At 39.0% G+C, this 13,889-nt stretch overlaps 1 protein-coding gene across 8 annotated transcripts in view; it reads left to right on the forward strand.

Annotated features, from left to right (window-relative positions):
• Positions 1 to 13,889, forward strand: part of ZMIZ1 (zinc finger MIZ-type containing 1) — a 315,504-nt gene that overhangs the window by 233,603 nt on the left and 68,012 nt on the right. The gene's annotated exons all lie outside the window — the stretch shown is intronic.

Raw genomic sequence — 13,889 nt, forward strand, 5'->3', positions numbered from 1 at the left:
TTCTGTCCTGATTTGGCTCTTAGCTCTTATTTATAATGCATGTTTGGCAGTGTGCCTGGCTGTCATGTGAAGTTGTAAGTATGTAAAAACTCYTATACTAGGTGTAATAAAATGCCATATTTTTTGAAATAGCCACCAGTTCATCATGTTCCTACATACCTTTGCATTCCTACTGTTTTTTTAGCAACAGGGCAGTTGAGAGGTTAGTCTGGAAAAAAATTAGAAACCAGTCATGCTGCACATAGACAAGTACTGTAAATTGTCCTGTTTCAGCCCACTTTCGAAATGGCTATATATGTTTTCTGACTATTCCTTGGGGTGGAAATTCTGTAATTCTTTGATTGGGTGATTTACCTGGAAGGTCCTTGAAGTAATTTGTGGCTGTCAAGAAGCATGCTTCATTAGRCCAAAGTTGTAGTAGAATCAGGTTAGAAACAGAAACATTCATGTATGTTTATTTATGGTCTTAGTTCATTAGTAACAGAATATTTTAATTTTTTTACTAAATTACTCTCCAACTTGTAAATATACTTTTGAGCGCTTTGCAAAATAGAAGCATACATTGTGCATTTTGTGTTTCTAGTTTTGTTGCAAGACTGACCTTCTTTAGAACACGCAGTTAAGCTTCTGTTACAGTTTGTGACACCKTGTATCATTTTGATAGAAACACAGCCCCGCCTATGGTCTTTGAGCAGGCAGAACAGTTGGCTTTTTGAAGAAGTACTTGAGATGGAATATTATGAGGACCAAGTGATTTTTACTTGTAAGGAGCACATTTAATATGTGATGACCCACTCCTTCCATCCTTCAAGGCAGACACATCTAGTAAGAGTAGGATGTTGGCTGTCTTGCCATTCAGCAAACTTCCTCTTTGTCTCTACATCTRCAAAAAATGTCAGGGGAATTAATTCTCTCATAGAGTTTGGGACTTCAGAGAGTTAGTGGATCACAAGTGTGCAATACCCCATAATCTTGGATTTTGTGTTTTACAATAAGCAGAACAGAAGATATATAGGTTTTGCTAACTTAAGAGCAGGTTATAAGAGGTCAAAAAATGGAAGTGTTAAAGTCCTATCTTAAGTGCTGATTTTAAATGGCTCACTTGAAGCACTCATGAATCATGTTGCAAAGGCAAAAATGTCCTTCTTGTTAAATGACTGTAATCTAAAATGTTATAGAGACCTACATGATTTATTGRTGTCTATTTCTGAGGCGTTTACCTGCACCTGTAGCCAGCCCATTCCATTTATTTTGGCTTGCTGACAAATTAGCAGGCTATTTGTATGTCAGATTTGGTCAGTAGTCAGCTMCCACCCCCTTACATATTGAACTGCTTCCAATTTAATTGTTTGTGGTATTGGGAATTTATTATCCAGATAGTTGTCATTCAGGGGAGCTCTTTTGCATAGAGAAGAGAAAACCCAGAAGATTTATTTGTGTATATTCTCATAGTGCCTTGCAGAAAGATGGTATGCAGAAGTGAGCAGCTTTCGAGCCTCTTCTATGCACACAGGCAATTATCTATGCACTACCTTCCTTTCCACTAGTTTGGGATGTCAAATACTAGGTTTCCTATATAATGGCCGAAATAAGATTAGCTCTGTGATTATGGMCATTGTCATTGTACCTGGGCACCTTTCAAGAGTGAGCAATCCAAATTACCTGTTGGAGTTCTAACTGCAGGTATAAGTTGCGCAGATACTCTCAGGGGGAGTTGAAGTGAACACTGCCACCTGCAGTGGTTAYATTGCAGTGCTTGAGTAAGTTTTGTGGGGTATTGAAGGGAACATTATTGTTTCTTGCTAAATTGTTTTAACTGCTGGTTTAGCTCTTCATCMCAGTAAGAATCTGAGCACTGCTTTTCCAAGTCAGAGTGCTCCAGTGTTGCACAGAGGCAATTGCGGGTTGCCTGACCTTGGCTGCCAGGATGTCTCCAGCTCTGCTGCTCTTCTGTGGCACGGTCTCTGATGCCAGCTGCAGCTGCTCGCTGTGTTGGCCAGATTAAGAGGTCTATATGTTGTGTGGATGTTTTCTTAAACTGAATCAATCTGATGGTGCACTTTGAGTTTTAAATAAGATAGAAAATTTGGGCTTTGATCCAGCCAAAGGATTTCYTATTATGGGAGCATGACCAGTGCTGGCCATCCTGGCCATCTGATTGTGCTAGGGCTCCCTRGGACTGCAGGTGGGGACAAGACTCAGCCATTTTTTTCTCCTCTCAAACTGCTCCATGGTTGCTAGTTAACATTGCTGGCACTGTGCAGCTTGAAATGTTTTATGGTCTTACATCTACTTAACCTTTAATGTTTTCTGTCAACATCTATTATGACCTGGTGGCCTRTGGTTAGTAAAATGTGCCCTTGCAGGCTGCCAGATACTGTAATGGAATTAGGCCTTTAAAATTATCAGACCTGTCAAAGGGGCTTATAATCCTGTGAGAGCTTTAAGTGGTTTCTTACCTTCGCTTCAACACACATTTGACCTGGTTGAAGGGGTTTTACTTGCTTGTTTTGTTTTTACTTCCTAGTAGTAATACTTCTAAAGGGGGGGAGGGCAAGGAGAGGAAAAAAATTCCTTGGCATCTTTATGAGGAGTCTCCTTAGTTCTGTCCCAGATACCTTTTTAAAAATTTTGTTTTCACTCTCTTGCACTTGTAGGTTAAAGTCTGCAGCTATATATGTGGGAACTTGTTCTCTTAAGTTAGGGAATAAGGATGCTTCGTTAAGGATGTGCCTTAGTCAGTCAGTGTGCACAGAGGGCTGACACAAATCAGGGGAAATGTCAGGCTTGATTTGAGGGAGGCTGGACTCAACAAAGTGCACACAGAAGGTGCTGARCTGACATCTCTTGGAACTAATGTCCTCTGCAGAGTGAGTGTKGGAAGGACAGTAACAGTGCAGTTACTCATATTTACCACCTTTGTGCTTTATCCTGAGCTGAGGATTGTACCAGATTTGAGATGGTTTACCTTTTATTAGTTAGCTTTCAGTTACCTGTGGAAATGCTGAGAGTAACTTTGTAGCATTTTAATGGTCTCCCTGTGATTGTACCACAGAGCCTGGTGGTCATTAACACTGACATTCAATTAGCAGAGAGATGGTACAYGTATCATACCCAACAGAAATTTAGACTTGCAGCAGAGGGGACCATCTGACCGTGTCTCATGCAGCCTGTAGCCAAGTTTGGCAAGTCACCTTATCACTTCACAACAGTTACCTATCTTAGTGAAGTGGTTGGTTGTGAGCCATTTCTTTGAATCATTGCACATTTTTAATACTATTGGTTTCTTTTTAAACTGCTTTTTTAAGAGACCAACCAGACTTTTTTAAGACCCAACTTTGTCTTCTGAAGTAATGCCACGCTGACTTGGTTTCTTACTACCAGCAGGGTGATATAAGGTGAGGAAAGAGAATAAAGCCAATAAAATACTATTCCAAAATAAAGCAACTAAAATGCTGTCTTGTTTGAGACTTTATAGATAAGTGACAGAGGGAAACACAGAGCAGCTGTTTCTTTTGAAAGGAAAAGCCCTTTTATTACAGTGATTTTTTACATTTTCATTCTTCTCATATAGCATAATCATGCAAAGTAAAAAAAATGTGGCTCCTGCTTTTAAACTGCATGTAGGCATTAGCCCCATAAATAAAGTTAATTTAAAAAAATAGTTTCAGTTTTCTGAGATGACATGAATTGGGATAGATGCTGGAGTAAATTGGCCTCTTGAGTAAGGAGGACAAAGGAGTTAAAATGCCCTGAAATCCTGGCCTTTATACAGGTGTATTTTTTTTTTTCATTTTTTTTGGTATACAAACCTCGTAAACCTCCCAGGGTGCCCACTGCACTAAGCAGAAGAAATGGAGATGTAGGAATGAAACCAGTCATCAGGGATCTCTGAGGTGTTCATGAGATGGGCTGTCTCTTATGATCCAAGAGCTTGAGCATATTGATGGTTAATATTTTTACTTTGTGATAGTCYAATGAATGATCTTATCAGTTGTTGCTAGCAGATGCAAAAATTATGAGCTTGTGGCAGCAAGACAGATACTTTTCCTATGCTTTTCTTGGGATATGAGTGTTAGACATGTCAATTACTTTTCTTTCTGAATAATATTGTCCTCAGCATTTTGGAAAGGTGCAAAGTAGAAGAGATCCTTATCGGAAGGATGGGAGAAGGACCCTTGTCAAGCAGTGACTGCTTGTTCATGAAAACTTGGGATTTTTTCTGCCTCCTGGGAAATTGATGTTTCAGGGTTTCTAGCTGCTCTAAGAGGAAGTACTTAGATTGTTGCTATTTCTACTGTCATGGCAAAGATAAGATAATGGTGTGAAAAAAAATGAGGAGCAATGAATGTCTTCTTTCAGTACTTAGTGTGGTTTATTTAGCTTGATTAGAAATACATCAGATACCTATTTTCAAATAAATTTTTAGTAAATAGCATGGAAAAGTTTATGCAGACAGAGAAGCGGCTTTCCACAGTGGCCAGATTTACCAGTCCTGATTCTCTGCTGTGTTCTTCGTGTCAAGTGAAGCAGTGCTGATGCACTGAAAAATGGCACCTCTGACAATATTTAGATTATCTACTTCTCAGGTGCACTGAGAAGTAAAGCAGCTGCACTGGTTTCTGTTACCGGRTTGTTTACTTTGAGCATCCTGCTTCTCTGCTGTGTGTCTCTTGTAGTCAGAGCACATGTACCTAACCCGTATGAACACTCAGACTTCAGCCAAGTCATCCAAAATAATGGGTGACAGACACTTCCCTTGAAACAGGCATTTGGTTTTCCAGCCATTTCATCAGTTTCAAAGATGGACAAATAGAAAAAGGCTTCAGGGTGATCCAAGGCAGATTGAAATGAGGGAATTTATTAGAATGAAGCAGAGGCTGATCGTAGAACAATAGTGTATGAGAGTTCAACATTTCTTGTTTCAGTGGAGTCCTAAGCAGTAGCCTGAGTATTCCCTCTGCAGTGCAGTTCTGCCTCCTTTCAGCTCTATGTTTACATAATGGCACTTTCCCCTAACATTTTGTTTCTGTGCCTGTGTTTGTGCAGTACTTTGACTGTCAAAATGTCTGTCTGACTGCAATATGGAAGCTAATGTCTTAGTGTGAGACTAGTATTTGTTATTCATTGTCTTTACACTGAAATGTCTCTGTTGATCTTCACAAAGCATGTCAAACAGCTGGTAATTTTTCAAAAATCTCACTTTAAACAGTGCTTGTTACCTTAAACTGAAGGCTGATTGTGGCTCTCAATTTTCTATCAATGGAACCACCATGAACCACCCTTCTAATTAATGTCATTTCAAGCTGTTGTACGGTTTCACTCATAGAATTTGGCAAATTTTTCAAAGTCATCTTCAGAGGGCTTTAGATTGTTAACAGACTGAGGCATTTTAAAGAAATGCTACCAGTTGTCACCATCTAAAACTGGGGTCTACAGCTGAGTTTTCCCATATGTATTTTCATTGTTTTTGTAATCTGTTTTGAGATCAGTTTTGCATGAATCRAAGGATCCTAGGGTGGAAAAAATATCTAAGTGGCTCTCTCCAGAAGCTTCTCCTGCAGATTTCATTGATGATGAAGATATTTGTGGTCTGTCCTTAACTCTCCTTTTTCTTCATAATTACAGTAGAGATTGAAGATTGTGTCTCATACTGCATGAGTAGCAACATCTACATACAAGTACTGACTCAAGCAGTGAAATAATCCATAATCAGATTTCCTCCAGTGATGGTAATTTCTCTCTTAAAAGCAGGACGATAGCTCCATCTGTGTAGGAAACAGAACTGTGTTCTGATTTGACACACCTTTAAAGGAAAAGGAGGAAAAACATCTCTGATAGTTACAGAATTACTAATGTCTTAAATTCAAGTTAAACTTTGACTGCTAGTCTGGTGACTTCTGCCTACCTTACACCACTCCTTCACATTTTTCCACAGAACTGCATATGCTTCCCTTTTATAGACTGAACTCTGAAAATTTATCTGCTCTCCACTGAATTTCTGTTTTACATTATGTGAAAGGCACGTACCCTTGGGGAGATAGTTTGTTACTGGATTTCAGTGATTTCTCTGAAACCTGGAAGAAAGAYATTCAGGTACAAATGATAAGGAGTTTTGTGGAGTGAGGATGAGATCACCTGGAGCGAGGTCTGCACATAAAACTTGTGTGTGCATGGAAATGTCATTAAGGGCTGTGCTTATTTACAACTCTCAATACAGACAAAAATGCTGGAATAGGTATAGTTCTACAATAAAAAYGGTATTTTGCTGATGCTGCTTGTTTCACTCAAGGAATCAGTATAAGCTATAAACTAGRACGATCACTTTGCTGATACAAACCATATTTACTACAGGCACACATATCAAACTTTTTCAGGGTGGTTGTGCTGGCAGAATATCTATAGAAATGGTCACAAGGAATGGAAGAGGCAAGAACCATACTCCTGGAAGTAACTGTCTCTTATTCAGTGTCTGAACTTCCCAAAGTTTTCACTAGGTGCTGTTTTCTGGACAGTACTCTGTTGTCATCTGATACTGTGCATACATACTGGAAYTGTGTGTTTTGTTAGTGTAGTTACCATGAAAATGGAAACTTACAAGGTTTGTTAAGGTGTGTGTTCTAACAAATTGATTTCCAAAGAGTCKCTCCTGGATATACTTCAGCAAGTCTCTCTGAAACAGTTCTCTTGCCCATAGCATCATTTTTCTTTGTCATGAATCATCCATGAATAATGGTAAACCTGTCTGGTCTACAAAATCTGCAGGGAGAAAGAAAGGCTGGCTTTTAAAGACTGYTGGTAATCATTTGAACTATGCCAAAATCTTATTCATTCACTCAGGAGAGTCTTCTCAGCATTATGGAAATACATCACTATGGCTTTATTCCTTGAGAGGATCTGGTGCAGACCTCTACGTGATTCATAGGTTTCAGTCCAGGAGGACTTGATCCCATCTTGAGTTTCAGGCTCAATGGACTATCAAAGACATGACGAACTCAGTTTAAGTGGGTTTGACTTCATTGATAGCAACATCTTTCATATTAACTGAATTTGCAGTTGCCCAGAACTGTTGACCAAGATGCATCCCAACYCCTCTTGTCCTTTCAGCAACCTCAGCTATGTTGCCTTTGATAATTTTCTGAAGAAGCAGTTTAGCCTGGTTTCAGTATAAAAATACTCAATTCTAGCCCTCAGTGAAAAGTGTTTTTTATGTATTCCCAAGGCTGCTTGGTCGGGGTTTTTTTTTGGCCTTCTGTGCAGTGACCTACCCCTTGGAAAAAAAATTGAGACTTGCCAGAGCAAGGCATATTTGCAACTTGAGCAACTCCTGTCTAAACCACATCTGTAAGCTTTTTGTAAATGAATTAAAATGCAGTTACGCCTTTTACACCAAAATTGATGTGGTCCATTTTTTCCAGCCAAATGGTCTTTAACTGTGTTTGAAAGATCTGTTCAAAGATAATATTGCTGCTGGTCCTCTTTTTCCATGTGCCCTTTCCCAGCCTGGGGAAGCCTGTACTGAACTTAGAAGCATTACCTGTGTCAGTTCTGACCTGTTCCTGTGCACTGTATGCAGGCAGGAGGTCACAGTGCAGATTACTTTGATTATATTGGTGTAGGTAGTTTTTCCATTTGAAAATGAGTCATCTTTTTAGCTGCATGCTGGTTTATTGAAATGGCAGTAATTTGATTTGGTTTTAGTAATTGTAGAATTCAGCTGTTGATCACAAACTGAGTTAACTTTTTTTAATGACTATTAAAAGTTTTTATTTTCATTGGAACAGAGAAAGTGGGAGAACGTAAGTTCAGGCAAAACTTTAACAGCTGCAAACCTACAAAAGCTCAGTTTGGGTGACATGTACTCAGGACTGGGACATGCTGTTGCAAGAAGCCAGCATAGTGGTCCTGATCCCTGTAAACTGCTTTACTGGCATGACTCTCCCTCCATCCTTCCCCCAATGATAGTGTTTTCCCTCTGCAGAAAGGTTGTGTCTGTCAGCAAGAAAGGTCATGTGTGCTCCTTTTGGGCTGCATAACTAAAGCTGCTGCTAGTAATCCAATTTCAGAGTAAAAACAGCTGAATAAACAGTTATAACAGTTAAAACATAAGCAAGATAGCTGAAGTCCATGAGCACAGGAGTAACAAAATGCCAACATTGGCAGGCAACACACCTGAATCTGATGTTAGTCAGACTGAGGAAGAAGTGTTTAAGTTAAAGAAGATATTAGGTACAAGTTAGGGGAAAATAAAAGGTCTAGTAGCAATAGTGAAGTTCAGATGGCCTTTTTGCTTTACAAGCTTGCCAAGAGTGTTTATGACTTACTTTAAAAAGTTCAGCTAACAAAACCWATGAACAATTGATGTACAAAGTGATATCATCATTTTGCCTCAATTTTGAGAGCAGGTTTTCAAAATTTTTCTCTTGCTCAGGGAAGGGGCTGGCCAGTGTTCTGGTCACACTGTGTGTGTAAGGGCASATGGGCAATGTACCTGCCAGGCTTTCCTGCATGACAGCTGTAYCCATTAGTCTGCATTTGCTATCTCAGTGTCTCTAGTGCCATATGTTCTTTTTCTTTAAATCAACAGGTATATAACAGGGCAGATGTGAACGGCAAAATGCTGTAAGCAGAAGAATGATTTGGAACAAGACTCAAGTGACTGGTCTTGACACCAGTAGTCTTAACCAGTTTATGGTAGAACTGAATTAGTATGTGCTGTACAGTTGCTTTCGCTGTCCCTGTCAATGGAAGGGTATCTTTAATCAACTTAAAATTTTCGTTTCTATCAGTCTGCTTATGAGTCATTAGTGTTTGTAATTACATCCTTTTTGAGCCTAGTAACTTGTCTGTTGCTTACTAATATGCTTGAGGAGCATTGCAGATCAGTTTTATAGACAACCTAGTCAGAGCTGACAGCAGAAAGGCTCATACAACTGTTTTTGTTTTGTTTAACTTAATTGCATTGGTACAGACTCATTGAGGTAAATACTTTCTTGAAATGTCTTAGAAAACAATAGTATTAAAGCATCAAATATAMATATGAAGGAATTAGCATTAAATTACAGGGAAGTGAAAGCTGGAAATGTAATTGTGTAGACAGATACTTTATAGCAAGATATATTTTTGAATTGAACRTATTTTATTCAAAAAGTTACTAGGAGTGTGTGAGTGTATGCARTGGAGAGATGTAGTTTCCCCTGTCAGGGAGGAGTTCTTTGTTTTTGATTTTATCCTGAATTGTGAAATCTAGAAGGTTATTGTTTTTTTAGAGAAGAGCATCTTTGAAAACAAAGCCTACTATTATGTCTGATCATCTTTCTTTTCCTTGTCAGCAGTCTACCACTTTTAGTTATGAACAAACACAGCTCTTAAACATGAATGGGATGCTCATTATTTGCTACCTGCACCTGATTTCTTTCTTCCCCAACCTTTGGTGTTGATGAGCATTAGTTCACAATAGTTTCCTATTCTCATAATGTGTTTTAGAACAGGCAGTCTTAAGATTTAAAAAGTATTAATGAGGAGCCTTAAAAAAGCCTTTTTAGAGTTGCTTATCGGTTTGCTTCCCACATTGATAGCACAAGCTAAGGATTTATGAATCAAACACAGTTCTGAACTGCATTCTCCAATACTGTTTTTAACCTGATTTGTAGCTGCTGCTTGTGTATTTACACTTCTTCTTAAGGTATTAGGAGGAAATAGAGTATCATAAGTAAGACAYCAGAATGCAATTTAGCCTAAGCAGGCCTTAGCAACCTTAGCATTTGTTGCTAGGAAGACAGAAAATAGTTCTACTGGCCCAATTCAACACAACTGTGGAAGAGCAATCCTATGTAAGTTTGCCTGGAGAAGGCAGGGAAATCCCAGGTGAGCCAAGAAGGCTCTGTAGCCAATTTATTGCAGGATTCTCTCCTTTATAGCCTGCTTGGCTTTCCAGGGTGAAGCACAGGAATWAGCTCTGCACTGGTCTGTCCTCCTTGGTGAGCTGCAGTGGTTGAGTGATCCACTCRAGTCCTAATGCCTCCCATGGGAAGCGTGTGGGACTGGGGGTGTGGAGTGGGGCTGAAACCTCACATGGGACTGGAACCTCTGCTCTCCCCAGAAACCAAAGGGTTGTTGTTTTGTGATGGAGAGGGCAGGGTGGACATCCCTGGCCCTAGAAAAGTAGCTGGAATTTTTCGCAGATAAAATCTGATCCTTGCAGCAATTGATGTCGGTTTTGCTGTTCTTCTGGGCACTGAAAATTTCACCAGAGGAGTTAATTTTCTTGTACTCATTTCTCCCATTCCTTACAATACAGAAACTTGAATACATTCTCTGCATTTCATGTGCATTTTAGGCGTGATAGCTAACAACTCCTGATATGCATTTTGTAATCCAAYCTTTAGGTTTCAAATGCTGCCTTAGATGCATATATAAGGTAAACATATTATCAATGTGATCTGCACATAATTCTTGTCTTATGGCCATATGATCTCTGTGTATCATGTTTCCTTCTTCACATTCTATCAATTTTTATGAGCTTCATTAGAACTGTAAAGCACAAGCTGTTTTCGTGTAGAGGGTTTTTGTGGTGACTAAACATTGGAGAAAAGAAAACAAATAATTGTCCCAGTATACATATTGCCTAAGATGAACAGATTGATTGAAAATGCACTGCTCCAGTGCTTTGTATAGGCATCAGGTTTGTATGATTCAGTTCTTATTTTCTGGTCTTCAGTTCGCTAATCCTGAGTTTTCAGTTTGTCCCCCTTTTTTTTTTTTTAAGCTAAGTCTGTTTCCTTTTTAACTAATACATGAAGTTTATGCATGTTGCTTTCATTGTGGAGGTAAACGTTGAATAGAACCATTAGGTGGGAATAATTACTGGGTCTTTTTTGAAAGATTTTTTTTTTTTTTAAATTACTCTCTTTTTCTTGCACTTTTGATCTTAGATGTTGTGCCCTTATCCTGAAAGGTTATACAGGTTTAAAACCCATTCATGTTTTAACCTTGTACAAATAGTCATTTTCATCAAAACAAAATCTAGTGTGACATCCACTTGTCCATACCCCTTTTTTTTTGTTCCCCTATTGTCTTTTTTTAACCCAGAAATGTGCCATCTGCAAATTCTGTCATCTTACTTTTAAATTCYTTCCTGCTCAAGAAAGCAGTGGGCTAAACTGCCCTGTGAGGAAGGACGGTGCTTCTTGTTTCCATTGCCAATGCGGAGTGCAGTTAACTCACATCCTCTGTAATTGTAAGGCACATGGTAAATTAAACTTGTGGAGCTCTAGTCTGGTGCTGTAACTGCCGATATTAACAGATATTTATTGGTCCACCTCTCCTTGAACAAGCYTTTCAAATATCTTATTCATAAGACTTGAATCTCATGTCAGCAGTAAAAGCCTTGCAGGCAAAATAAAAGCAGGGTTTTTGCTGACATTCGAGTGCGAGTCARCTGTCTGTTCCTGTGCTCTGTTTTTATAAATATGGTACAGGGCTTCACAATCAAGAAGGTCAGTTTGAGAAAGCAGCTAAAGGAGACAGTGGTGTCTGCCTGCTGTTTGCACTGTGCTGGATAGATGGACTCTGGTCATGTTGCCTGTGTGGAATTTTTTTCTTTTTTTTTAATTCATCATGCTCTACTGTAGTCATTTGCACAAAGGATGCTTTTAAATGAGTAATGAGTGCCTTCCTGTTTGGCAGTTGGTTAAACTGAACTTTGTGTCAGAGTTCTTTACGATTCACTCACACAAGACCTAAAATATTCAAGACTGGTAGGGGGGCAAAAAGCTCTGTCTGACTCATGCTGTTTCAAGGAAAAGGGAGTCTTGAGGTGGAGAGGGGGGAACCCTGCAAAGACCTACAAATTATGCAGTGTTCTTTCTGTTCATGAATAGTTTCTCTTGTGAGTGAGTATTTTTGGACTCACAGACAAAGCAACTTTTGGTACCACTGGCTTTTCTCCAAAGCACACTTTATGTGCTTACTCTGTTTATTTTTATTATTTTAAAAATCTATTGATAGATAGCTTGAAAGTAATCTGAGTGTTTGAGTCAAACTCCAGTGTCCAATTAACCTTGTATAGTATTGTAGATAGTATTGTAGCTCATCTTCCTRGGCAGCAAGGCTCTGTTGACCACTCAACCAACAAGCATCTCTGTTTTAGGAGAAGTTTTCTTCTCTGCTTTCTCATCTTTCTACTGAGAGCTACTTCATGCTTGCAGAGAAAGTTGGAAGCTGAATCAAATTCAGATTTCAGACTGTTACTATTTACTTTTTACGGCACCTTGTAAATAATGCCATGAAATTACAATTTTATCCTTAATTAAGAGCATTCGTGTAATACACATGCTCACCTCTTCTGAGTACWTGGGCCTCTGTGACCTCAAGATCTCTCTTTCAATTTGAAATACGTTAACTTCAACTTCTAAAGCCAGTGGAGATCTAGTTTAGGGTAGTACCTTGCTTGGCTTCAGTTGTGTTTCATCTTACAATTTATTCCAGGTATGAGTGGTACCTTTGCGATTTAGCCTACCCTCCTTTCATGTGAGAATAAACCAATTTTGTTGTAGGTTTTGAGAGAATTTTTTTTGTTTTTTACTGTAGAAACACGTGTAGTAAAATCTACTGAGATGACGGAATTTACTGGCCTTTATGGAAAACTTCTGATGTAATCTGTTTTTAACTACAGGGTGTTCCAATGGCTATTAACAAGTGCAAAGGCTAACAAGTGCATGGTACAAGCTTTGCTGTTCTTTGTTCTTTAGTTTGTTGGGGGTTTTCTTTYTGTTTTGGTTTTTACTTTGTTTTGTTTCAAATGAAGATTGGTCAGAAAGAGACTGACTTGACCAAGGACAGACCAAAATAAATATCCAGACAGGAATCTTTATGTTTTATGCCATATGCTCCAACCAGTACTGCAGTACCAAAATTATTTCAGCAGTTATATAGATAATTTTGCCACCCGATCTTTGTGGAATTAAGGTGGTTGTCAGAGGATTTTTTAAATTAGTCGTACATGCATAGGTGCATTGGAGCTCAATTTTAGGTATATTTCTAATAAAGGCAGGATTGTTAGGACTCATCATACTCATCATGAGACTGGTTTTGGGCATATCCTTTTGTTAGGTTTTATTTCAGGTAGAAATTTGACAAAGTAGGCATCTAAAGCTGAAGGGAAAAGAAGAGGGAAAGAGAAGAGAAGAGGAAGGAAAGAAGGGATGTGTGTGTGTGTGTTTAAAATTATATATGTATTTTAGAAAGTGGGGTAGAACATTGTTTATTAAAAACTATTGACCTTTTCCTTCTAGAATAGTGTTTCCCAGTTGGCAATATGGTAGCTTTGAGTAGCAAGGTCATCAAGATTCTTTTGTCATKTAGAAAAAAAAAATCTACCCAGTGKTGGCTAAGTTGATATGCAGCTGAATAACTGTGGTTTGCAAGCACTCACAAGGGACCTCCTTGGCTTTAGAAGAGAAAATCTCAGAAGATCTCCTCATGTCTGCCCATGTTTGAACTGCTCCCAGCTTTGACTGCTAACCAGCATGCTCAGGCGCCRGCTCGACTTACCAGCTGAGCAGGCACAAGCCAGGCAGCACCAGCGAGGCCAGACCTCTGTGTCAGCTGCTGCGAGTCACACTGAGCACAGAAAKCAGTTCATGCTATCACTGTCTAGCCACAAAGCTTTAGATTTCAGATGCATACTGTATCAGAAAAATCACAGCATTTACTCTGGGAGATCCCTTGTCCTGGTGGTGCCTGTCATGACGTTTGCATGTTCTGCTATCAAAAGTATGTGATACTTCCACATGAAAAAATACAGAAGCTGAGAAATTGCTGAAGTGGATCATTTAAAATATGTATCATCACTTTTGGCCAAATATCCGAAGTATTTCTGCATTTTT

The sequence above is a fragment of the Malurus melanocephalus genome, unplaced genomic scaffold (assembly GCF_030028575.1).
Source record: "Malurus melanocephalus ecotype Western Australia unplaced genomic scaffold, MMel_1.1 scaffold_49, whole genome shotgun sequence".
In the NCBI taxonomy this organism is placed as follows: Eukaryota; Metazoa; Chordata; class Aves; order Passeriformes; family Maluridae; genus Malurus; species Malurus melanocephalus.